Here is a 24,771-nt window from a genome sequence, read left to right on the forward strand (position 1 = left end):
TTTTGACCCGTTTTTAATTTTGTGTAAAAAACTGAACACGTTTATCATAAGGCTCTATGCTAATCAATGCGTGCAGTAAAACTACTAGTGTGACAAAAGAAGAAGCTCCATTTCCTTTGTCCAGTCAGGGCCAGGCTTCTTGAGCTAGTGATGATCAGACGCCACCCCCTTGCTTGTCTGCAGTGGCGGGGAATTCGAGAGGCGGTCGCTAAGCCCCATTCAGCATGTGGGAGCCAGGAGGGTGAGTCTTGCTGTTATTTCTACCATCATTCCGCCCATAGAGATTATTTCTGCCCTACATTCAGTTTGATTCAGACTTTTCAGACTCATATTTTGGTTAGGGATGTCAGAGAATTCCGCCAAGGACTCCAGTGGCAGAATGGCCTCCCCCCACTCTGCCACCCCGCGGAATCCCCCCAGGATGGAGCTTACCTGGCAGCGGATGCGGCGGTGGATGAGGTGGCAGCTCCAGCAGCAGATGGAGCGGCAGCTCTGGCTGGTCTCCTGGCTGGCCACTGCCGGGCTGCTGCAGCCGCAAATGGTGGCCGTCGTGGCGGCCGCCATTTGCATCCCTGCTCTTTGCTGTGATAGGCTACATAAATACTTACGTAGCCTATCATGGCTGACTGCAAGGATGCAAATGGCGGCCGCTACAACGGCTGCCATTTGTGGCCGCAGCAGCCCAGCCGTGCCCGGAACTCCAGCTGCGGCTGGCCCCGGCTGGCAGCTCCGTGCAGCCGCCGTGGAGTGGAGCCAGCCAGGGAGGATTCCAGGGGGAGGGACGGAGCGCCTCCCCCCCACTGCGGATTGCCCAGTGTAGAGCCAGGTAAGTCATTGTACATCCCTAATTTCGGTTCAACAGGCTGTTAGCTATTTTTTTATTACAGCGGAACTCTCTGGTGGGACATTAGCATATACCGGCTTGTGATAGCAGTCGGGGTGTTCATTTCTTTTTTTTTCTTTTTGGTGTATGTTTATGATTTTTTGCAGTCTGTCCACTGCAGTCCTGCATTAGAGTGTTCAGTATGGTATGCCATACAGATTTGTTTACTGCTCATGTGATATTTTATAAGTATTTTATATCTGCGTATTTATGAGTGGGTTTTTTGGTGTATATGCAATAAATTAGTGTTATTCATTTGCGCCCCTTTCCATGTTGTTTTGCAGTGAGTTTGGGTTGTTTTTTAGGTCTCTTATAGCCTGAGAGACCACAAAGGGAGCTGCAGTTGTTTTGTTATATTGTGGTTTTTCATGAATACGGAATATTACATAACCCCGTCCCGTTTTTGTCATCCCAATATCCCGTTTTTGTCTCAAGGAAATATGGTCAGCCTATTCCGGTATAGAATGTATGCCTGCCAGTAAGGTAAATTACGCTACCTGGAATTAAAGATGGCACCTTCTTGGTGGTGGCCTCAAGATTGTGGAACTCCCTTCCAGCAAAACTCCCGACAGTGCAGGCCTTCAAGTCAGCCTTAAAAACTTTTCTTTTCCAAGATGGCTGTCCCTAACAGCATTTTTGTACTGCTGGATTTTGAGACCCTGGGAAGTTTTAATGTGTCTTATGGTGCCATCCCACGCATGGTTAGACAGAAAAAAGTCCCACAACTCCCAGCATTCCCAGCCAGCAAAGCATGTGCTCTACCACTGCGCCATGGCCCCTCCAGCCATTAGTGACCTGGTGTCACCTTTGCTTCCTTGCTCCTTACGAAGAGAGGCACAGATTATTCAACAGCACACACACAAGCTGCACCATCTCCCTTGCGTTTAGGTCATTTGTAAGTTTTTATGCAGAACAGATGTGTAAGCACACCTTGGGACAGCTGCACTATGTATATAAAGTTAACTTCAGATCCCAATGGTCTCGATTCTAATTTCACATACAGCTGGGAGATGGCAGTAGTCTGTTGGCAAGTATGCTGCTTTCTCTATACATCCCCAGGCCCCAAACCTGTCTTTGAGAAAGAAAATCAACTCCCGGAAAGATGAATCATAGCAAAATATTTTTCCTGCTGTACCAAAATTTTGTCATCTTGACTTAGCTTCTGCCGTACGCATAGCATGATGGTGCCAGCTAGAGCAATGCTTAGATCTTTACATGGGTTCTTTACAGCAAGGTGCATGTTTGTTTCAAGTGCACACCGCAGAGACTTTGTCTACACCAGCACTGAAATAGAAAGCCACAGGATATGGAAGGATTGCCTGGATTTATGGCACTGCATCAATTTGTCTGATCTTCGGTGACCCCTGTCAGAAAAACATCATCCTGACAGATGCTGATAGGCAATCTTGCTCTACTCCTAAACCCCCACAACTAAACAACATACGACTTTATGGCATTTCTAAGGGGCAGCCATGTTAGTTTGTTGAAGTAATGACAACAAAGAGTTTTGTGGCATATTCAGCCCTACAAGTATATTATTGTGGCATGATCATTTGTGGGACAGAGTTCTGTTGGTCAGTGAAATGAAATGGTCACTTGAAGGGAAAAGCATACACAAAACCCTCGTGTACCTAGCTCAGTGGCTAGGTATTCCTCCTGAGAAAACAAAGACAGAACATCTCTACAACGTGAGGCCCAAAGGCCACACAGTGCAAGAGATGGCAGTGCAGTAGATATGTGTCACAGAAGTACTATGCAGGTCACAAATAACTGCAAGAACCAATCACATCACTCCAGAGTAGAAGCTTTTACTAGAGATGAATAGGCAGAGCAAGATGAATAATGTAAATAAACACCTAGAGAGGATTATATAGTGAGCTCACCGCTCCCAGGACATGCTGAGGCCCAGTTTCACACTGTCAGATTTCCTAATGAATCCCAACTCAGCAGGTTCATGCTCCCTTTAAAATTTTGTGGAAGTGACATCAATAGCAATTCCATCGTGGTACTCAAGATGATGTACATAGGGTTCCAAGGCAGTCTCCCACAGCAAGTACTGACCAGACCCAGACCTACATAGCTTCAGCAAGGTATTCTCAGACCATCTCCAATTTAATTACCTTGTTAATTGCAATGGTTCCCCTAAGTATATGAGAGTCTGACTCAGGCCCAGCCCTACCCTGAGGCAGGGTGAGGCAGTTGCCTCAGGGGGCAGATGCTTAGAGGCAGCAGCAAGGTGTTCAAGGAGAGAGCTGTATGCCTTGCAGCCTATTCTGCACCCTTTAAGTTAGCCTGCTGCCTTCAGGATCTGCCTCATCATTAGCGTTGAAGACAGATTGATCTGCCTGTCCAGACAGATTTCGTACATAGAATGGGAGGAGGTGCCATCTCGTCCTTCTCCTCAGGCATGGGAGGAGGTGCCATCTCGTCCTTCTCCTCAGGCATGGGAGGAGGTGCCATCTCGTCCTTCTCCTCAGGCATGGGAGGAGGTGCCATCTCGTCCTTCTCCTCAGGCATGGGAGGAGGTGCCATCTCGTCCTTCTCCTCAGGCATGGGAGGAGGTGCCATCTCGTCCTTCTCCTCAGGCATGGGAGGAGGTGCCATCTCGTCCTTCTCCTCAGGCATGGGAGGAGGTGCCATCTCGTCCTTCTCCTCAGGCAGCAAAATGTCTTGGGCTGGCCCTGGCCTAACTCTTCATAGAAGATGAAAATATCTGTTTTGAATGATGATTCCAGTATCATTCCTTGTTGTGCTGTTTTATTTTCTTTGTGTTCTTAATATTACTTGTTTGAAAATAATTAACATTTATATTTTATAAAAATAATGTGGGGCACGGTGACGCCACAGGACAATAATGCATTTGAATAGGGAAAAATCTATGAATCCCTAGTTCTATGGCTCCACCAAAACCAGCAGCATAGGCGACCCATGTTAAAAGGGAATAGCTTAGCTGGTGGATCAAAAGAAATGAGAGAGTTGATCCTAATTCTAACTTTCATTCTCAAATTGCAAAGCTTGCACAAGGCTGCTCTCCATAATGCTGAATACAAGCAAGTGAAACCCATTCTCCCTCTCTCGTAATACTAGAACCCGGGGCCATCCTATGAAGCTGATTGGTGGGAGATTCAGGAGGACAGATAAAAGGAAGGACTGCTTCCCACAGCAGCAGCAGCACGGAATTCAATTCAGGCTGTGAAGTTGATTGTAGCAGCAGTGCAACATATTAAGGGCTAGAAGGGGTTGTTGTTTGTGTGTGTTAACCCTTCTGGCTGTGTTAAGCCTTTTGGGGGTCTTCCTTGTTAGGAAATAGAACTTTGGCTATTGGGTGGTATAGAAATGTAATAAATACATATAGCTTTAAGAGAACTTGCCATTTTTAGCTCTTGCAGGCGGCCCAAGTGGAGCCTCTCCCCCCTCTCTCTTTATGCAGGCCTTGGAGCTGAGACAGGGTGCCACGCAGCTCCTCAAAAGTTGGCGTTTTTTCATGAATTGTATAAATAACCTTGTTATGAAGGTACCTGAATCTGTATGTTGCCCAAAGAGCAGAGCCTAGAAGTCCACTGCAAGCAGAGCAGGTCACCCCACTCCAAATATTAAGAACATAAGAAGAGCCAAGCTGTATCAGACCACAGTCCATCTCATCCAGCATTCTGTTCACACAGTGGCCAATCAGTTGCCCGTGGGAAACCCACAAGCACTTTACGAGTGCAAGAGCACCCTCCTGCCCATGTTCCCCAGCAACTGCTGTACACAGGTATACTGCCTGTGCCTCTGATGATAGCCACATCCTTCACCTCTGTAATGTAGTGGCATCTAAATCTCTATTTTGGATGCCTTGGACACCACTTTTGGTGGAAAAGGCAGGATATAAAATTAACAAATTATTATCATCATTATAGTAGAGGAACTGATTGAATGATTAAGTAGGAGGAATTTTAAAAATAACCCTCATCTAATTGACCCCCATGTCACAAGATCAGATAATCCCTCCATAGATCAGCTCACGTAATTCAGAACACAGTATGCCAACATCAAGTAGAAAGGCAACAGACAAAGTAGCTACACTTGTTTGTAAGGACATTATAAACTCTAATGCAATTGTGAGTGGACTTGAAAATTGGCTGGTGGCCATCATTACAGAAATGGATTCTGTGGTATATAAAGAATATAAAGGCATGAGCGCTTGCTCATGAAAGGCATGTGGCACTATTGTTGAACTGGATACTGGATCAGAGAAGCAGACCAGTTTGTTTGTTTGTTTATTACATTTATATCCCACCTTCTTTCCTCCTTAAGGAAGCCAGGGCAGCATACCTAATCCTCCTCCTCTCCATTTTATCCTCACAACAGCAACCCTGTGAGGTAGGTTGGGCTGAGAGTCTGTGACTGGCCCAAAGTCACCCAGTGAGCTTCCATGGCTGAGTGGGGACTAGGGTTGTGCGAAAGTCATTTACCTTTTCGAAGGGGGTGATTCGCAGTGGGGGGGAGGCGTGCCGTACCTCCCCCCGAAATCCTAACCCATCCGGCTCCGCTCTGCAGCAACTCCACGGATCTGCTGGCCAGGTGCATTCGTAGGTGTGCGGAGCCTGCGGACGCAAATGGCGGCAGCTACGGCGGCTGCCATTTGCATTCCTGTTTTTTTGCAAATCCGTGGCGGAATTCTCTGCCATCCCTAATCACGGCTAATGCAGGGATGCCATTTGTGTCCCTGCGGAGGCCATGATAGGCTACGTAAATATTTACGTAGCCTATCACGGCCTCCGCAGGGACACAAATGGCATCCCTGCATTAGCCGTGATTAGGGATGGCAGAGAATTCCGCCACGGATTTCAGTGAGACCGAATGCACTGGCATTTGGCCCCCCGAAATCCATGGCAGAATGGCCTGCCCCCCCTGCCCCCCCCCGCGGATTCCCCCCGGGACGAAGCTTACCTGGGGTGAGTATTCCAGACGGCGGCAGCCCCAGCGGCGGCTCCAGTGGCGGCGGCGACTGGTCTTTCGACCGGCTGCCGCAGCCGCCATTTGCATCCTGGTCTTTGCCGTGATAGGCTGTGTAAGTATTTACGTAGCCTATCACAGCAAGCCAAGCAAAAAAAAAAAAAGGGATACGCAAATGGCGGTGGCTACGGCGGCCACCATTTGCGTTCCCAATTTTTCGCCGTTTTAGCCTACATAAATATTTATGTAAGCTATTACGGCGAAAAAAAGGAACGCAAATAGCGCCCACTACGCTATTTGCATTCCCCTTTTTTTCGCCGTAATACCCTACGTAAATATTTACGTAGGCTAAAACAGTGAAAAATAGGGAATGCAAATGGTGGCTATAGCCGCCGCCCTTTGCGTATGCTGTTTTTTTTTTCCCAGCCATGATAGGCTACATAAATACTTACGTAGCCTATCACGGCAGCCTGGCTGAACGCAAATGGCAGCCTCTACGGCGGCTGCCATTTGCGTCTGCAGCAGCCCGTTCGCGGCCAGAAGTCAGGCAGCCGGGCAGGATTCCGGGGGGGAGGACCGGATCGCCTCCCCCCCGTCGAGGATTCCAGGGAGAGGGACGGAGCGCCTCCCCCCAAACGCAAATCTATTCCGCGAAAAGGTAAGTGAGTTTCATACATCCCTAGCCATGATAGGATACGCAAGTATTTACGTAGCCTATTACGGCAAAAATGGTGAAGCAGCGCAGCAATTTCGCAAAGCAGCGCAAACGGCACCAGGTAAGTGCTCTGTTTCGCGGGCGGGGGGCTCCCTTCCGCCATGGATTTCAGGGGGCCGAATGAACTGGCATTCGGCCTCACTGAGATCCGTGGCAGAATTCTCTGACATCCCTAGCAGGGACTAGAACCCGGATCTCCTGACTCCCAGTCCAAGACTATAGCCACTACACCACACTGGCTCAGTTTTCCATATCTTTGTATGGAAGTTATTGTTCTATGTATAATGCTCAAAGTGGCTAACTATAAAATGCAATGCAATACGTAGTAGATCGTTACACTGACAACAAGACAGCAAGAGCTGGTAAAACAGTCAATCAACAACAGCCAATTGAAATCAGAAGATGACTTCAAAAGAGGTGCAGAACCTCTTTCAGCCCAAGGGTGGGACTGAAGGGAAGAGGGGGCAGATCCAAAGGCAACAGGGACAGGCCCCAAACCTCCAAAACACACACACACACACACACACACACACACACCTGGCATGTTTTAGCTTAATGCTCTTGTTGCCACTACCTAAGCCTGAGGAGAGGCATTTCAATCTTTTAGAAAGGGGTAAAAACTGCACATAAGCTGGGGAACCACCAAATGAGCAGCAGTTGAGGGGCAGGGGCAGGGCTATGGAAAGGAGCAGAGCCTTCTGGGGCCCCTGCAGGACCAGACTGGGACCCTCCCCTGTATGTACTAGAATATAGGGAAAAGGAAACAACCCAGCTCAACTCAGTAGGCCAAAAGCCTGACTAAATTAAACATTTTTTGCCTACTGGCAGAGGGTGATCAGAGTGGGCCCAAACTGACCTCCCTTGGAAAAGAGTTCCAGAGTCTGCGCACAGTCCTCTCTTGAGTTCCTGCTAAATGCACATGAGAGAGTGGCATGACAGAGAGAAGGGCGTCCCCCACAAACTCTCAAAACCTGGGTAGGGGAAGTTCCTTTGTTCTTCTCGGTTCAATTCAATATTGAGGCTGGGTTTTAAAAAGTACTGATTTTCATTGAATTTGGGGCATTTCATGTTTTCAGTTTTGAAGCTTCTAGATTTAGTCAGGGGAGCAGAAAGCAGTCAACACCCTTACGCAAGTTGGCTTGTGTTTAAGAATATATATATATATTCTTAAACACACACACACATTGGCACAGCCACATTTTCTGCTCACTGATTTGCTGAACAAAAACCAAACTCCAAACTCCTTCTAATGTCATTACTTAGGCACAGATCTTATTAAAATATTTTTTAAAGACAGCTGCATATGCAAACTGATTAAATTTTACATTTGCTTAAAATCAGTAATGTGATTTTAATTATAATGGATCAAGGAATATAAAGGCATTAGTTTGATGTAATCACGTGTGAGCTGATTGGATAACAACATTCTGCTCAATTGGTAGCAAGCTAAGCTCACATTAAAATGCAAATGAAGATCTCCGGCACATCCTAAAGACTAATATGACAGGCAAGGAGCAAATGTATTGTTGATGAGGATTTAATTTCCAGTGGAGAGTTCAGCACCATTTTGTTAACGCCATATCTGAGCTGGGGCCATCCTTGGATGATAGGCTACAGAAAAAGAAAGAAAGTAGAAGTAAAGCAGCTTAAAGTTAATTCAATTGCGTGTTTGCAAGGGTATCAGGGTGCAAATACAAGAGGCCCAACATGAAGCTCATTAACACCAATGGGAGCCGATCAAGTCACTCTGAGATTCTAATTAAGCGTAAGTCCTTTTCTCTCTCTGTTACATTGTAGAAGCATGCAAAAGTCTCTCATTCACATACCATATCCACACCAGATTAGAGATTTGTACAACATCTGGACCATATTATTCCAATCAAGTACTAATCCTCTTAATGTCCTGTGCAAACACCTGGAACAATCCCCCTTTCCAAGGCTGTATCAAGGGAGTGCACAGATCTAATTTTTTCCCCAAAGTTGCTCACTCGCTTACACATCATGATTTCAGACAAATGTGTGACTCGAGTCCCGATTAGTCACATGATTCACTTCCAGGTTGTTCTCCAGCGCTCTGCGGATGAAAAAAAAACACCCAAGAGCTATTGCTGCCTGTTGCCTTTCCAAATTATCTAGTTTGGTGCGTTATAGTGCCATCCTAACCTCCTTGGATGGCTGTCCAAGGGGTGTTAGGATGGGGTGGATGTGCCCCCAGCCAATGGGGGGTGGCAGAGACATCTTTCACGGAAGCCCCCAGTACACTTGTGGAAAGTTCCATTGGTGCAAATCTACTTTGGGGAAATTCCTGCCAGCAGTAGGCCCTGAAACAAGGCATTCTGGGGGCTGGACAGAAGCTTCTTTATTCCTCCATTAGGCCCCAGGAGTAGGCTCCTTACCTATGCCAGCCTCTGGGTGGCATCAGCATTTTCCCTCCCACTGGAACAATTAGGAATGTACATAGAAAAACAAAAAATCAAAACAGTCCACTGGAAATGAAAAGAAAAATAAGGCTGCCCCCCACAAACTACCTGCCTGGGCTAGCATGAGGTCATTGCTGGCAGGGCATTGGAGGTGATGGATGACCCACCACTTGACACCCCGCACCACTTAGAATTGCCTAATGCACAGGTACCATTCTAGGTGGACTAGATGGACCCTTGGTCTGATCCAGCATGGTTCTTCTTATGTCCTTATTGAATTACAACACAGAATCTGGTTATTTTCCCTTCATGTTGTGCTTCTGTTGAGGGAATATTAAAATTTTCCAGTACTGGATACTTTGTATGGAGGAAAATGTAGTTGTTCTCCCAGATAACCCATCCATTCCTGCTGCATTACACCTGTTGGTCATTCATTGCCTATGACACAAAAGGTGATGAGCAACACATACCATCACCCTTTATCAGTAGTGTAGAGGTAAATGTTGACGTGTAGAAGCTCATCATGACAGCCCAATAACCATACCTCAAGGAGAGTCCAAATTCATTCAGTCCATATCAGCAAACCAGTTCTAGAAGTGGTTGTCTCCACTGGGAGCAGGTCAGCTAATGTGTCTTAATTGTCCATTCAAGACCAAGCCACCCCAACATACTTTGCATTACAACAGGAATAGCAATATATAATTGCTGGGCAAATCTATTCCCCTCCTCAGCTAAGTTCAGAGGGAACAGGGAAGCCTGAGGGGATGGGGTGGGGTGGCAGATGACATTATCATCGCTGCTAATCAAAAAGTCCTGGCACTTCAACTCTATGAACCCTGGCTCCACTGCAAGACAACACTGCCCTTTATTAGATATAATTCCTAGATGCAATTCCTGCCTGCAATTCTATCCTGGTCTACTCCTGCTCTACTCCATCCACGCTTGCTGGTCGCTCACTGATCCCTCATCACCGCCCACCCCCATCCACCATGCTGTGCGAGCCCCTGGATGGCCTGGTGAGTGCCCTGTGAACTCCGTGTGGCCACCCGGTCCCCTAACGAGCTGCCATTTTGTGTAAAAATTGTGGCTCATTATTCTGCGTAAAAGGTCTCTTATACAAATGGCAGCCATAAGGCCATTTGCGTAAGAGACCTTTTACGCAGAATAAAGAGCTGCCATTTTTACACAAAATGGCGGCTTGGGAGGCCACACAGAGCTCGCTGGGCTGTCCGGCAGCTTGAATGGTGAGTGGGGGGCAGATGAGTAGACAGCAGGGTCTTCAGACCCCAGTCTGGCAGACCAAGCAGGGGAGAGTCTGTCAGACCCCACCCCTGTATCAGACACACCCGCAACATCCCTTCTCTTGATGCCTTCTTGTGTCTTACTCTGTACCCAATGATTCTATCTATCTATCTATCTATCTATCTATCTATCTATCATCATACACTCCATCCCAGCTCCAGCTCCAGGCTTCCAGTGATTTCTGTTAAGAACCAGAGCACATTTTACAGTTTATAATGGCTGCAAGAAACACCACTGTTCTATCAGTATTCTCTGAAGCAAACCCAAGAACTGCTGTTTTTGTTCTTATCTAGCTGAGTTTGGGCACTTAGGATTGAGACAATCAGATCATGCAACACCAATACTGTGCCAGCTGCCCTGGTTACCAGTGTGTTTCCAAGCCCAGTTTAAAGTGCTGGTTTTGACCTTTAAAGCCATAAATGGTTTGGGACCAAATTACTTGAAGGACTGCCTTCACCCTTATCAGCCTGCCTGCACTTTAAGATCAGCAAGAGACTCCTTCTCATTTGCCCACTTGTGAGGGCAGTTAGGTGGGCCTTCTCTGCAGTGGCCCCACACCTCTAGAACAAGTCGCCATTAGGGGTCTGCCACCAGGCCCCATCATTGCAGGCTTTTAAGAAGGGTGTGAAGACTTGCCTCTTTACTCTGACCTTCCCCTAATTATGTTTTATTAGACGGGTTGCAGCTGTAATTGTGCTGTAGGTACTGTCTTATGCTGATGTTTACTGTTTTGTAGAACATTTGCTGCTTTTATTATCACATTGTGTTTTTTAAAAAATTATTTTATTCTATGCATTTTTAATGTTGTACACTGCCTTGGGAGGGCTCTTGACCTGAAAGGCGACCTATAAATATTTTAAATAAACAAACAAACAAACAAACAAATGTGACTTTACTTTAAAGCCATATCCTGTTAGCTAAGTCTTTTTTTTCAAAGTTTTACTCTAGAGTAGGAACAGACCTACCCCAGGGGGTGGGGGTAGGGTGGCTTTTAAGATCCAGATTGGGCGCCCAGCACCTACTTTAGAGTAAAATTGAAAAAAAGAAGTAGCTACTAGATATGGATTTAAAGTCATGTCTGTTTTGGCGCTTACACTTACCAATGATAAACTTAAACATGACCTCCTTAATCCATATTTATGAATAAACATACTTGAGTTCCTGACACCTGGTCTGATGTCTCAGAACTCAGCATGAAAACCATAGCCTTTGAGATAATACATGGTTTTGCCTTGTGCTGGTGCCCACATCGACCATTCTTTCATTTCTTACCTTCTTAGACTCAGACGTATCTGGCTGATTTCACCGAGGTAGAGTAAAAATGAAACACTTTGTTAAACTTTCCAGAGTATCCGAGTGTTCAAAATCCTCTCCCTTGATTTAATTACCGCTTTCAGTTGCTTATGGACCATAATGGCACATATTTGTCATAGCTTGTTACAGTCTGGGTCAATAGAATAATGGAATAATCAATCACCTATATTTTAGGAGGAGGCATAATAAATAAAGTGCATAATAGTCAATCAGGTTTCTTCTCAGGGAAAGTCGAACAAGTACAGTGGTTGTCGATTGTAAAGTGGCTATGATAAGTATGCAAACATTGACCCCAAGTGTTACACTGGAGAACATGGAAATTAAAAACATCTATCTTATTTGTTCAGAAGCCCCTTGGATAACAAGGATGGCATTTAAGGAAGAAACTTGAGCTGGGCTTAGATTGCTTCTCCAGTTAGCTCAAAATTAAATGAAGTCAAAAATGTAGAAAATACGGGTTTAATTAAAAACACTCCACCAGCTCATAAATTATACATTATCCCTCCAAGCAGGATATTAATTGTAAGAATTACAGAAAATCCTCCCGCACCCCACAAAATAGTTTAGTTCATCTTTCCATGGCTTATGAAGCAGATGCAGGAAATGAATGGCTAATCACTACAGTTTTCATATTAATGCCTCACTTTGTTGAGTGCTGCACCAGATTTTTTATTAAAGAAGTTGTCTCCTTCAGATTTGCAGCATTAGATAATCAGCAGAGATGTTGTCTCATGACCAGTGGCAATACTCTTTTGTCTCCAAAGACAATCGAGGCACAATATCCCAATCACCCCAAAAGTAGTTTATGTGCCCTTTTTTTGAGACAAAGGCAGTGAATTCCATGTATAATTCCACCATTCTGTACTGGTAAAATTAGGCTCTGTGCAGCATGGTCCTGGGCATGGCAATTCATGAAGTAAGCCCCATTGAGCTAAATCGAATTTACAACCATGTCACTGTGCTTGCGATTGTAGCCACAGGCAAAACCAGGAGTGATCACAAGCATTGTATGGATAATCTATGCTATGTGGAATTGGTTTTCTTTGTTTCTTGATCTACTGCCAAGGAGCCCAGGGCAGTGTGCATGGGTCCAAAAGAACACACGAGGAATAGCGGCACCTGCAAACTCTTTCTGAAGAGTTGAAATCCCAGCAACTGCCTTCTTGGTGGGGAAAGGGGAGTGGGGAAAATCAATCCAGCCCCCAGTCCACAATCTGAACAATGGATTCTTTGGATTTGGGCTTTATTTGTTTTTGGAAGGACTGTATCTTATTTTATTGTTTGTTTGTTAGGTTTGTATCCCACCTTTCCACCAAATATTGCTCAAGCCAGTAACAGCAATAATACAAATACAATAGAATGCAATCAAACAGCAATATAACGCAAAGTGGAAAGAAAGAAAGAAAGAAAGAGAAAGAAAGAAAGAAAGAAAGAAAGAAAGAAAGAAAACATAAAACAAGGTAGGTAAAACATCAATAAAATAATTTAAAAAAAAACACAGTAAAAACCAGCTGCAATATATTTACAAGTTAGCTTATGGAGCAAAGTCCTGCCTGAACAAAAAAAATATCCTTGCCTGCCAGCTGAAGGTGATAGAAGATGGGGTTTGCCAGGCCTCCCTTAGCAAGTAGTTTTACAGCCTGGAAGCAGCCACTGAGATGATCTGCACCTCATGTCATATCGATACGATCTAGGGATGTCAGAGAATTCCGCCACAGATTCTCTCTTGCACATCGTAGGGCACACAATGACATCTGCTTTGGTATTTTGGATAATACAGAATTAAAAGTGGGAAATAATGCCAGAAAAGCGATATATGGAATGTATAACGCGCCCCAGCAGTTATCAGTGCACTATAACACTGATAATAAGTAGGGCTGTGCACTGCTTCGGCATGAAGCCCGAGCCCTGAGTTGAAGTGTGTGGCCCCCGCTGTTAGATTAAGCTAGCTGTGGTAGTACCAGAAAAATTAGGGGGGAGGAGCACAGAATAGGCAACATGTGAAGGGGGGATCTTTGCCCCACAGATTAGATTTTTGAAATAAAGGAATATATACTGGGGGGCAAGCTACTTCTCTGTGGGGTGCTTGCCCCCTGTACCTGAGCTCTGGAGCTGCCTATACAGGCTGACAAATAACATGCACAGGACCTGTTTGCAGTTACACACTGGGCTAGGGATAAGTTCATATGGCTCCTAGAAGGATCAAGGGTGATGGTGTCCCCCCCCCCATTTTATTGTTACGATGACCCCGTGTGATATGTTAAGCTGGCAGATAGTGACTGGCCCAGTTATACATCAGGGGTGTGCAACTTGTGTCCCTTCAGATGTTTTGGCCTGCAACTCCCTTCAGCCCTAGCCAGCATAGCCAATGGTGAGGGATCATGGGAGTTGTAGGCCAAAACATCTGGATGGCCACAAGTTGCCCACCCCTCTTCTACCATGCTGAGCAGGGATGTGATCCCAGGTTACCTTTAGAACAAATCCAGCCTCTTCCTACAACAAAATACACTTTCTGTTAGACTTTGCCATCAATCGAGAATGGGTATCATTTTTGTCTTGTTATCTGTATGAAGTATGTACATTATAAGTGGAGTGCACTGTGGCTGGTTGAATTAAAAGGTGAAATATTTATGTCGGCTGTTGCACGCTAGGAAATAATTCATTTATTTTTCTTAATGGTAACTGCATTTCATTCTTTTGATATGGACCGTCTAACAAGTACCACCTCTCTTACTTTATCATTTAATAACACAGGAATGTAGACAATGCATTAGGTCTAAGGAGCTATTTAAATCATACACAGGAAAGAATAATCTGAACTGAAAACCGAATGATGGAGGAATTCAAAACGATAAAGAAGCACATTTTATGCATAGCACGATCAAGGGTGCAATCCATCAGGGATATCTCCTTGTGCAATTCATCCTTATTCAATTTAATGGGTGCTGCGCTGGAGGAGCCTCCAGTGAATTGTGCCACATGGATATAATCTGTTTGGTGATGATATTCATTTCATCTCTACCTGTCAGTGTGCATTGGGACAGGTGATGGACTAACTATGATCATGTGCAGAACGACTCGTGCTCTCAGGACAAAGGTGTGTGCGGTACTCCTCCTTTCCCCTGTGGGAAAGGCTCCTCCTTTCCCCTGTGCTCCAAAGTTGCAGAAAAAGTTTCTGCTAAAGGAAGAAAAGTAAGCGCTTCCACCTGCAAAAATGTCGCAAAGGCTTCCCTTGATAAAGTTGCTGAAAATGTCCCCCTGCTTTGGAAGTCTGTGAATGTGGGAGGGCAATCTTTGCTCAGCTCTGTGTGTGAGAAAAAGACATCTCAGCGAGTTTCTCAAAAAAATGTCTTCTGAGAACTTTTGGTGCAGTTCTGCATTGACCATTGCTGGAGGTAATTGTTGGGAGTCACATGACAATAAGAAACTAAGGACGCAGTCCTATGCATGTTTAGACAGAGAAAAGGCCTACAACCCCCAGCATTCCCCAGCCAGGGCAAGTTGTAGGCCTTTTCTCTGTCTAAACATGCATAGGAGTATGTCCTAAAGTGAGTCATGGGGGGAAATAGGGAGAGAAAACAATATCTTCTGAGTCAAAGCCATGAAGCCACAGAGCCATTTCCACTGGCAAGTCTTTTTAGCAAAATATAAAGGGAGCAGAGCTTTAGAAGACCTATCTATAATTGGAGGACCATGTTATCCCAGGTGTCCATCAAAACAGTGAAAGGAAGATAAATTCCCATCCGTTAAGCCCATAAGTACGTAGGGAGAGGCCATCCTTATGAAGGAGAGGCCCTGTGAAGTGTTCACCTCAGCTTAATTGGATCCTCGTTGTACCACCTTGATAGAACATCTTGTAGCCAATGTAAAAGTGATTGTCAACATTCCTCTTTGAGCAAACCCTTTGGTAAGTGCCATTTTCAACATAAGAGGCAGCAACTGTCACCCACTACTGAGCAAGAGAGAGAAAGCAAGGCAGGTTGCTGTTGAGGGAAGAGATGTGTTTGGCTTTAACATCTGGAAACAGGCAGACAGCAAGCTTTGGCTACAAAGGAAGTGTGGAGGGCAAGCATAGCATCAGTGCAATCAGAGAGGACTGGATTGTGTGAACTAAGGAAGCCGGGAGTTGAAAAGGCAACATTTCCATTCAAGACAGATGACAGACAAGGTACACGCAGCTCTACCTCTCATTCAAATCTTCACCAAGGTTGGCTGTAGAATCCCTATCCAAATGTCTGGAGACAGTGAGTGGCTGGATGGGGAGGAATAAGCTGAAGCTGAACCCTGACAAGACCGAGGTACTTTTGTTGGGAGACAAGAGGAGGCTGGGGGATGTTGACCTGGTGTTGAATGGGGTACGGCTACCCTTGAAAGACCAGTCCGCAGCCTGGGGGTCATTTTGGACTCCCAGCTGTCCATGGAGGCTCAGGTGTCAGCTGTGAGCCGGACTGCGCTATATCAACTCCATCTGATACGGCAGCTGCGCCCCTTCCTTCCCGACCATCTGCTCCCATCGGTAGTACATGCCCTGGTCTCCTCTCGTTTAGACTATTGTAATGCGCTCTACATGGGGTTACCCTTGAAGACGGTTCGGAAACTGCAGCTGGTACAGAACGCGGCGGCTCGCCTGATTAAAGGCAGCCGCCGGCGAGATCACATCACTCCAGTGCTGAAGGAGTTGCACTGGTTACCAGTTGTTTTCCGGGCCAAATTCAAGGTGTTGGTTTTGACCTTTAAAACCCTATATGGTTCCGGCCCAGCCTATCTTAAGGAGCGCCTCCAGCAACACCAGACAGGCCGCTTAACAAGATCAGCCTCGGATGGCCTTCTCTCTGTCCCATCAGCCAGGACAGCTAGACTGGTGGGGATGAGGGAGAGGGCCTTTTCTGTGGTGGCCCCCACTCTGTGGAACTCCCTCCCTAGGGAACTCCGTCATGCCCCCTCTTTAATGAGCTTCCATCGTGCATTAAAAATGTGGTTGTTCAGGCAGGCATTTGGGGTGGGTTAGGGTATTTTAGAAAATGTTTTATTGTAGAATTTTATTGTTTTAAACTGTTTTATTGTATGTTGTACATCGCCCAGAGTGGCTGGGTGACCAGCCAGATGGGCGATTAATAAATTTAATAATAATAATAATAATAATAATAATAATAATACACTTATGTTCAAACATGCTACTAGAGAGAAATGGCATATGCAAGAAGGAGAACAATTCAAAGGGTAAAAAAAAAATCAGAAATGGTACTGTGGTTCAAAGGCTGAAATAATGTTTGAGAAGATCCAGAAATAGAGCTTCAAGTGGCCACAGTTGTGGAGAATTGATACAGAATACTTATGAAGGGTAAACCAATGTTAATTATGCACTACATCACAACTGTGGAGCATAACTGATATTGGCTTCTTCTGCATCGTTAGCAGTACTTTTCTAGCAACAGGAACCAGATTTACAGAGTGAAAGTCACACAGACTACTATCACAGACATGTATGGATCCAAACCAAAATGGATTAACTAAACAACATCATCTACTCATGTCATACTTCCAGAGAAGACTTCTAAAAGTAATATTGAATAACAGTCATTTTCTCTGTAGACCACTCCAGAGTTGAATCACATAGATGTAAACCCTGCTAGAACTCTGGCTGGTTAACTCTTTGTGCCAGAAGAATAATATAAGGGCTCTATCCAATGCAAGTTTGGACAGGAAAAAATTCTACAACTTCCCAGCATGCCCCAGCCAGCATGGGATTGCACCCTAAGGGTAAAACCCCAAATAAATCCTACTTAGAGTTAGACCCATTGAAATGAATGGAACTTAAGTTAGTAATGACTAACTTGAGTCCCATTCATTTCAATGGGTCTACTCTAAGTAGACCTTATGTTGGATTCTACCTTAAGTGTCCAAAGGGTACTAGGAAGCTGTTTTATATTGAGTCAGATCATTGGTCCATCTAGCTTAGTATTGTCTATATCAGCCTCCCCCAACATCGTGCCCTCCTGATGAGTTGGACTGCAACTCCCATCATACCCAGCCAACACATCTGGAGGGCTTCAAGTTGGGGGAAGCTGGTCTACACATAAACGGCTGCATTTAGGTTAAACTCAGCACTTTACAGCCGCAAGTGGTGTCCAGCACGCCATTTGCATCTGTGTGTCTCCCAGTGATACGGTAATGGTGGCTGCCATCACTGTATCAATCACCAGAGGTACGGACCCGGTGTGCGGCTCCGCGGAATCCTCCCGGAGTGGAGCCACTCCAGAGGATTCTGGGGGGGAAGAACAGATCGCCTCCCACCCGGGCAGATTCCCCACTGGACTGGAAGGTGGGGAATCCATACATCCCTAGTTGAGACCTTTGGCATGAAAAGCTACTACTGTGCTACTCTTGGGAGATGGGGCTAGTGATGAGATTTTGATGGCTCTCCAAGGAGATCAGAAAGTGGTTGGAAGGTTAGATGAGGAGTGTGGAGGCCAGGGATCAATTTTACACTCATCCATGAAGCTCACTAGGTGACCTTGGGCTAGGGATGTATGAACCCCCCAACGTCTGGTCCAGGGGTCAGTCACAGGGAAACCTGGCCCCCTTGGAACTCAGTGGATTCCCCTGAAGCCCCTAGCACATCCTCCAGATTTTGCGCTTTTTTTTTTTAAGAACAGGGCAAGATACGACAATTGTGGCCGCAATTTGTGCATGTTGGGTAAATTACAGCCATAATTGTCTTTTTTACACCATTTGAAGCTGTAAAGTGCTTTGTTGTTGTTGTTGTTCAGTCGTTCAGTCATGTCCGACTCTTCGTGACCCCATGGACTATAGCATGCCAGGCCTTCCTGTCCTGCGCTCTCTCCCGGAGTGTGCTCAAGTTCATATTCATTGCATCGGTGATGCTATCTAGCCATCTCATCCTCTGCTGTCCCCTTCTCCTTTTGCCTTCAGTCTTTCCCAGTCGTTTGCAGAGAGTTTTCTCTTCACATTAGGTGGCCAAAATATTTGAGCTTCCGCTTCAGTATCTGTCCTTCCAATGAGCACTCAGGGTTGATTTCCTTTAGGATGGACTGATTTGACCTCCTTGCAGTCCAGGGGACTCGTAAGAGTCTTCTCCAGCACCACAGTTCGAAAGCATCAATTCTTCGGCGCTCAGCCTTCCTTATAGTCCAGCTCTCACAGCCATACATTACTACTGGGAAAACCATAGCTTTGATTAGACGGACCTTTGTCGGCAAGGTGATGTCTCTGCTTCTTACTATGCTGTCTAGGTTGGCCATAGCTTTCCTCCCAAGGAGCAAGCGTCTTTTAATTTCATGGCTACAGTCACCATCTGCAGTGATCTTGGAGCCCAAGAAAGTAAAATCTGTCACTGCTTCCATTTCTTCCCCTTCTATATGCCAGGAAGTGATGGGGCCAGATGCCATGATCTTCATTTTTTTAATGTTGAGTTTCAAACCAGCTTTTGCACTCTCCTCTTTCACCCTCAACAAGAGGCTCTTGAGATCCTCTTTGCTTTCTGCCATTAGGGTGGTATCGTCTGCATATCGGAGGTTGTTGATAATTCTCCCAGCAATCTTAATTCCGACCTGTGATTCATCAACCCGGCATTTCTCATGATGTACTCTGCATATAAGTTAAATAAGCAGGATGACAATATGCAGCCTTGTCGTACTCCTTTCCCAATTTTGAACCACTCGGTTGTTCCATGTTTGGTTCTTACTGTTGCTTCTTGACCCTCGTACAGGTTTCTCAGGAGACAGGTAAGGTGGTCTGGTACTCCCATCACTTTAAGAATTTGCCACAGTTTGTTGTGATCCGCACAATCAAAGGCTTTAGCATAGTCAATGAAGCAGAAATAGACTTTTTCTGGAATTCTCTTGCTTTCTCCATGATGCAGCGAATGTTGGCGATTTGATCTCTAGTTCCTCTGCCTCTTCGAAACCCAGCTTGTACTTCCGGTAGTTCTCGGTTCGCATACTGCTGAAGCCTAGCTTGTAGGATTTTGAGCATCACCTTGCTGGCATGTGAAATGAGCGCAATTGTGCAGTAGTTTGAACACTCTTTGGCGTTGCCCTTCTTTGGAATTGGAATGTAAACTGACCTTTTCCAGTCTTGCGGCCATTGTTGAGTGTTCCAAATTTGTTGGCATTTTGAATGCAGCACTTTAAAAGCATCATCTTTTAGGATTTTAAATAGCTCAGCTGGAATACTGTCATCTCCGCTAGCTTTGTTGTTAGTAATGCTTCCTAAGGCCCACTTGACTTCACTTTCTAGGATGTCCGGCTCAAGTTCAGTGACCGCACTGTCATGGCTATCAGGGACATTAAGATCTTTCCTGTATAGTTCTTCTGTGTATTCTTTCCACCTCTTCTTAGTCTCATCTGCTTCTGTTAGGTTCCTGCCTTCTTTGTCCTTTATCATGCCCGTCTTTGCAGAAAACGTTCCCTTGAGATCTCCGATTTTCTTGAAGAGATCTCTAGTCTTTCCCATTCTGTTGTTTTCCTCGATTTCTTTGCATTGTTCATTTAAGAAGGCCTTCTTGTCTCTCCTTGCTATTCTCTGGAACTCTGCATTCAGTTGGATATATCTTCCCCTTTCTCCCTTGCTTTTCGCTTCCCTTCTTTCCTCAGCTACTTGTAAAGCCTCATCAGACAGCCACTTGGCTTTCTTGCATTTCTTTTTCTTTGGGATGGATTTTGTTGCTGCCTCCTGAACAATGTTACGGACCTCCGTCCATAGTTCCTCAGGCACTCTGTCTATCAGGTCTAATCCCTGAAATCTATTCTTCACCTCCACTGTGTATTCATAAGGGATATGATTGAGGTCATACCTGAATGGTTTAGTGGTTTTCCCGACGTTCTTCAATTTCAGCCGAAAGTTTTCAAGAAGCAGCTCATGATCTGAGCCACAGTCAGCTCCAGGTCTTGTTTTTACTGACTGTATAGAGCTTCTCCATCTTTGGCTGCAAAGGACATAATCAATCTGATTTCGATATTGACCATCTGGTGATGTCCATGTGTAGAGTTGTCTCTTGTGCTGTTGGAAAAGAGTGTTTGCTATGATCACCGTGTTCTCTTGGCAAAACTCTATTAGCCTTTGTCCTCCTTCATTTTGTACACCAAGGCCATGCTTGCCTGTTATCCCAGTGATTTCTTGACTTCCTACTTTAGCATTCCAATTCCCTATGATGAAGAGGACATCTTTTTTTGGTGTTAGTTCTAGAAGGTGTTGTAGGTCTTCATAGAACCGATCAACCTCAGCTTCTTCGGCATCAGAGGTTGGGGCATAGACTTGAATTACTGTGATGTTGAATGGTTTGCCTTGGATTCGTACTGAGATCATTCTATCGTTTTTGAGATTGTACCCCAGTACTGCTTTTCCCACCCTTTTGTTGACTATGAGTGCTACTCCATTTCTTCTAAGGGATTCTTGCCCACAATAGTAGATATGATGGTCACCTGAATTAAATTCGCCCATGCCTGTCCATTTTAGTTCGCTGATTCCCAAGATGTCGATGTTCAATCTTGCCATCTCATGTTTGACCACCTCCAACTTACCTTGATTCATTGATCTTACATTCCAGGTTCCTAAACAATATTGTTCTTTACAGCATCGGATTTTCTTTTCACCACCAGACACATCCACAGCTGAGTGTCCTTTCGGCTTTGGCCCAGCCGCTTCACTCTTTCTGGCGCTACTTGGAAATACCCTCTGCTCTTCCCCAGTAGTATATTGGACACCTTCCGACCTGAGGGGCTCATCTTCCAGTGTCATCTCTTTTAGCCTTGTGATACGTTCCATGAGGTTTTCTTGGCAAGAATACTGGAGTGGGTTGCCATTTCCTCCTCCAGTGGACCACATTTTGTCAGAACTCTCCGCCATGACCTGTCCGTCTTGGGTGGCCCTGCACGGCATAGCTTATGGCTTCACTGAGTTACGCAAGCCCCTTCGCCACAACAAGGCAGTGATCCATGAAGGGGCCACAATTGGTGTGCCTTGCCCTGTTTCAAGAAAAAAAGAAGTAACAAAATCTGGAGGATGCACAGGTAGGGAGAGCAGGTCCACTGCAGATTCCACAGGTTGGATTCTCAGGAATCCGACCTCATCCGGGTCCATGGTGGATTCCTCCAGCATCCCTACCTTGGGCCAGTCACTCTGTCTCAGCCTAACCTACCTCACAGGGTTGTCATAAGGATAAAATGGAGGTGACCATGTCCTGAGACAGGAATCCTTAGATGAAGATGGGAATAAAGTGTAAGAAAGGAGTGACTTCAAGGGAAAAAATGAGGGAAACAGTAGCCCTGGGCAGATGACTATGGAAGGTGAAACAATGCATGGAGGGTGGAACAGAACTTGGTTTCCTTGCCCTAACTTCCATTCACTGATAGGCTCTTCAGCACAGAGCTGATCAACATAGGCTCTGTCACCTATATGTTTTTTCAGGTTACCGATTGGGCAGACAGAGCCTGTATTCTAGGACGAGTTGTTGTAGCTCAGTGGTAGAGCATATGCTTTGGATGAAGACAGTCCCAGGGCTGGGAAGGACCCCTATCTGGAGAGCCACTCAGTACACAATACTGAGGTATATAGACCAATGTTATGGCTCAGTATAAAGCAGCTTCCTGTGTTCCTATGTGCATACAACTTGTACAGGCTATGTGCAGAAGGTCAGATGAATATGTGGGCATCTGGGGATGGGGTCAGAACTAAGACACAATCCTGTTAACCTCTTCCATGCATTCTTCCATCCTACACTGAGCTTTTCTACATGAGGCTGTTAATAGGCTGTTAATCCTCTTTGTCTGCTTTCAGTGTCATAGTGGAATTGAGCTCCAAGCACTACACAAGGAGCATTTCCTTTCCTATTTTTCTGTTACATAACCTATAGGTGGCACTGTGGTTTAGTGGAATGGTGCAAATACACAAGAGGAAATATGCTTCCTTTTGTTTTCACAATTAAATTCTGTATTTTCCCTGCTCTAAAAAAAATTCGCTGAAAGTGCTGGTTAGAGAGCTTCTTCTACTGGGTGGTTTAGAAATGTAATAAAATAAATAAATAAACACAGAAGCAAAACTGGAAGGTCACAACATTGTCTAAAAAACCCATAAAGAACTGTGAGTAGGAAATGATGAGTGCACAATAATTTCCCCATATAGAAAAGCCCATAGTCCTCTGCCCAGGGCTGGTCTCTCTTGACTAATGAGAAAACCCAATGATCTGGGTTGTTTGTCAAAGCCATTTCCCCAGTTTCTGTCCCACAAGCCTGAACAGACAGATATTCCAGCCCTGGTGTGATTTTTTTTCATTGAAGTCAAGCTGGGGCTACATTAACCATTCCCAAATTCATCCTTTGCTGCCTGGCCGACCCTGAACAATCTTGGCTTTCACTGCAGAGAGCCTTGCGGTAAATGTTGTTTATGGCCGCTGCGCCTGTATGCAGAGCTGGTCCCCCAAGGTTATAAAACTGCTTCATAGCACTGCAGTTCTCCAGCTAGAGTCCTGTTAAGTTGCGCAATATATATCTGTGATAGGAGAGGGAATTTCTAACTCAAACAGAGAGTAAATCAATGAAGTTTTAAAATTCCTGTTGTAAAAAGGTTCTCCTAAGATGCAATGAATGGGCACAATTCAACTAAGGATAAAGATTCTGGAATCACATTGATTAAAGTAGGAGAAAGTTGGGAATGTGTTTAACAAAAAGTCACTGGTATTTTTCAGAGATTGTACTCCTAAGTGTCATTCCAGGGACATGGTGTTGTTCTGTTGTTGTTGGTTGGTGGTGGTGGTGGTGGTGGTGGTGGTGGTGAGGAAAATCAGCCACCAGCTGGCAGCATCAGGAAAGCCTCATAAGTTTCACACTGCCACACTGCAAATTCCCACCTACCCCCCATAGTGAAAAAAACAAAACAAAAACAGTCTGTAAAATTGGAGGGGGGGGGCTTTTTGGCTGTACCCTAGTTGCAGCAGTAGCATGGGAATAGCTTTTTCATGAGTTCATCTCACAGCGTTGTAACTGAAAATGCCTCCCCACTTTTGTGGTCCCATTCTCAAGCTGCAAAAGTGTGAGATCATTTTTGCCACTTTCTCAGGGAGTGAGGTAAATTCTCACAATTTTCGGAGGGAGGCTTTCACAAAAAGCAAAAAAAGGCAACAAATGTTGCCTCCCCCCTCCCAAACAATGTTGCTCTGCTGCTATGTTCAGCAATCGATCAACAATAACCAGCAGCAAGCAGGGCTGTCCAGTAGAAGGCCACTCTTTTCCCCCGCACAGTGTCTTTGGAATGGCAATATGTCTAGGCATGGAGGGAAGTTCACATTTTAGTGACGTTCACATTCAGTTCACATTTTGATCTTAATTTACCTAATTTCTCATTTTTGAACCAGTGCAAATGAATATTCAGTTATCCTTCATAATTGCACTTCTCCAAACTTTGCAATGGCATTCTCAATCAAAATAATGCATGCAAAAATGTGTAGATGAGGAAAAATAACACTCAAAATGCATTATATTTGGAGAAATGCTTGCAAAAATGTGTATATTGGGCAAAAACAATGCCTGACAAAATTCATGTATTAGGAGAAATGTGCACAAAAGATGCTTACACAAGCCATTAAAAAAAAAAATCTCAAAGTTTGCGATGAATCAGACTTAAGACTGGATAAATTCTCAAAGATGATGACGAAGCAAACCTAGCACTGGAAAATGAGAAATGAAGAGAAATCAAACAGGACAGAGTCATCCATCCCTAGATATGTCCTGGTATAGGCATCTTTCCAATGCAGTATTCTGGCTGGAAATGTCACCCTGCTGGTTGCCAATTGTTGCAGCTCTGTCACCACTCCTGCCAGTAGAGCAACCAGATGTTGTTGTTGCCTTCCCCCCGCCCCCCAATGATCTTCCTTAAACTTAGTTGCTCTGCTGCTGTGTTCAGCAATGGATCAACAACAATCAGCAACAAGCAGGGCCGTCCAGTAGAGGGCCACTATTTTGCCCCCCTCATAGTGCCTTGGGAATGGCAATATGTCTGGGGATGGAGGGAAAATTCATTCAGTTCACAGTTTAATAGGAATATACTTAATTTGTTGTTGTTGAAAAAAGGCAATGCTGCTGCTTCTGGTAAGCTCCTGACTCCTAACAGTTTTGGAAATCCCCCCCCCCCCCCGCTGCCAGAAAATGTTGAGGGCTTTCTTCCTGTCTTTCTCCCTCTTCTCA

This window comes from Heloderma suspectum, chromosome 2, assembly GCF_057233095.1.
Source record: "Heloderma suspectum isolate Gila_16-S chromosome 2, 16-S_ref, whole genome shotgun sequence".
In the NCBI taxonomy this organism is placed as follows: Eukaryota; Metazoa; Chordata; class Lepidosauria; order Squamata; family Helodermatidae; genus Heloderma; species Heloderma suspectum.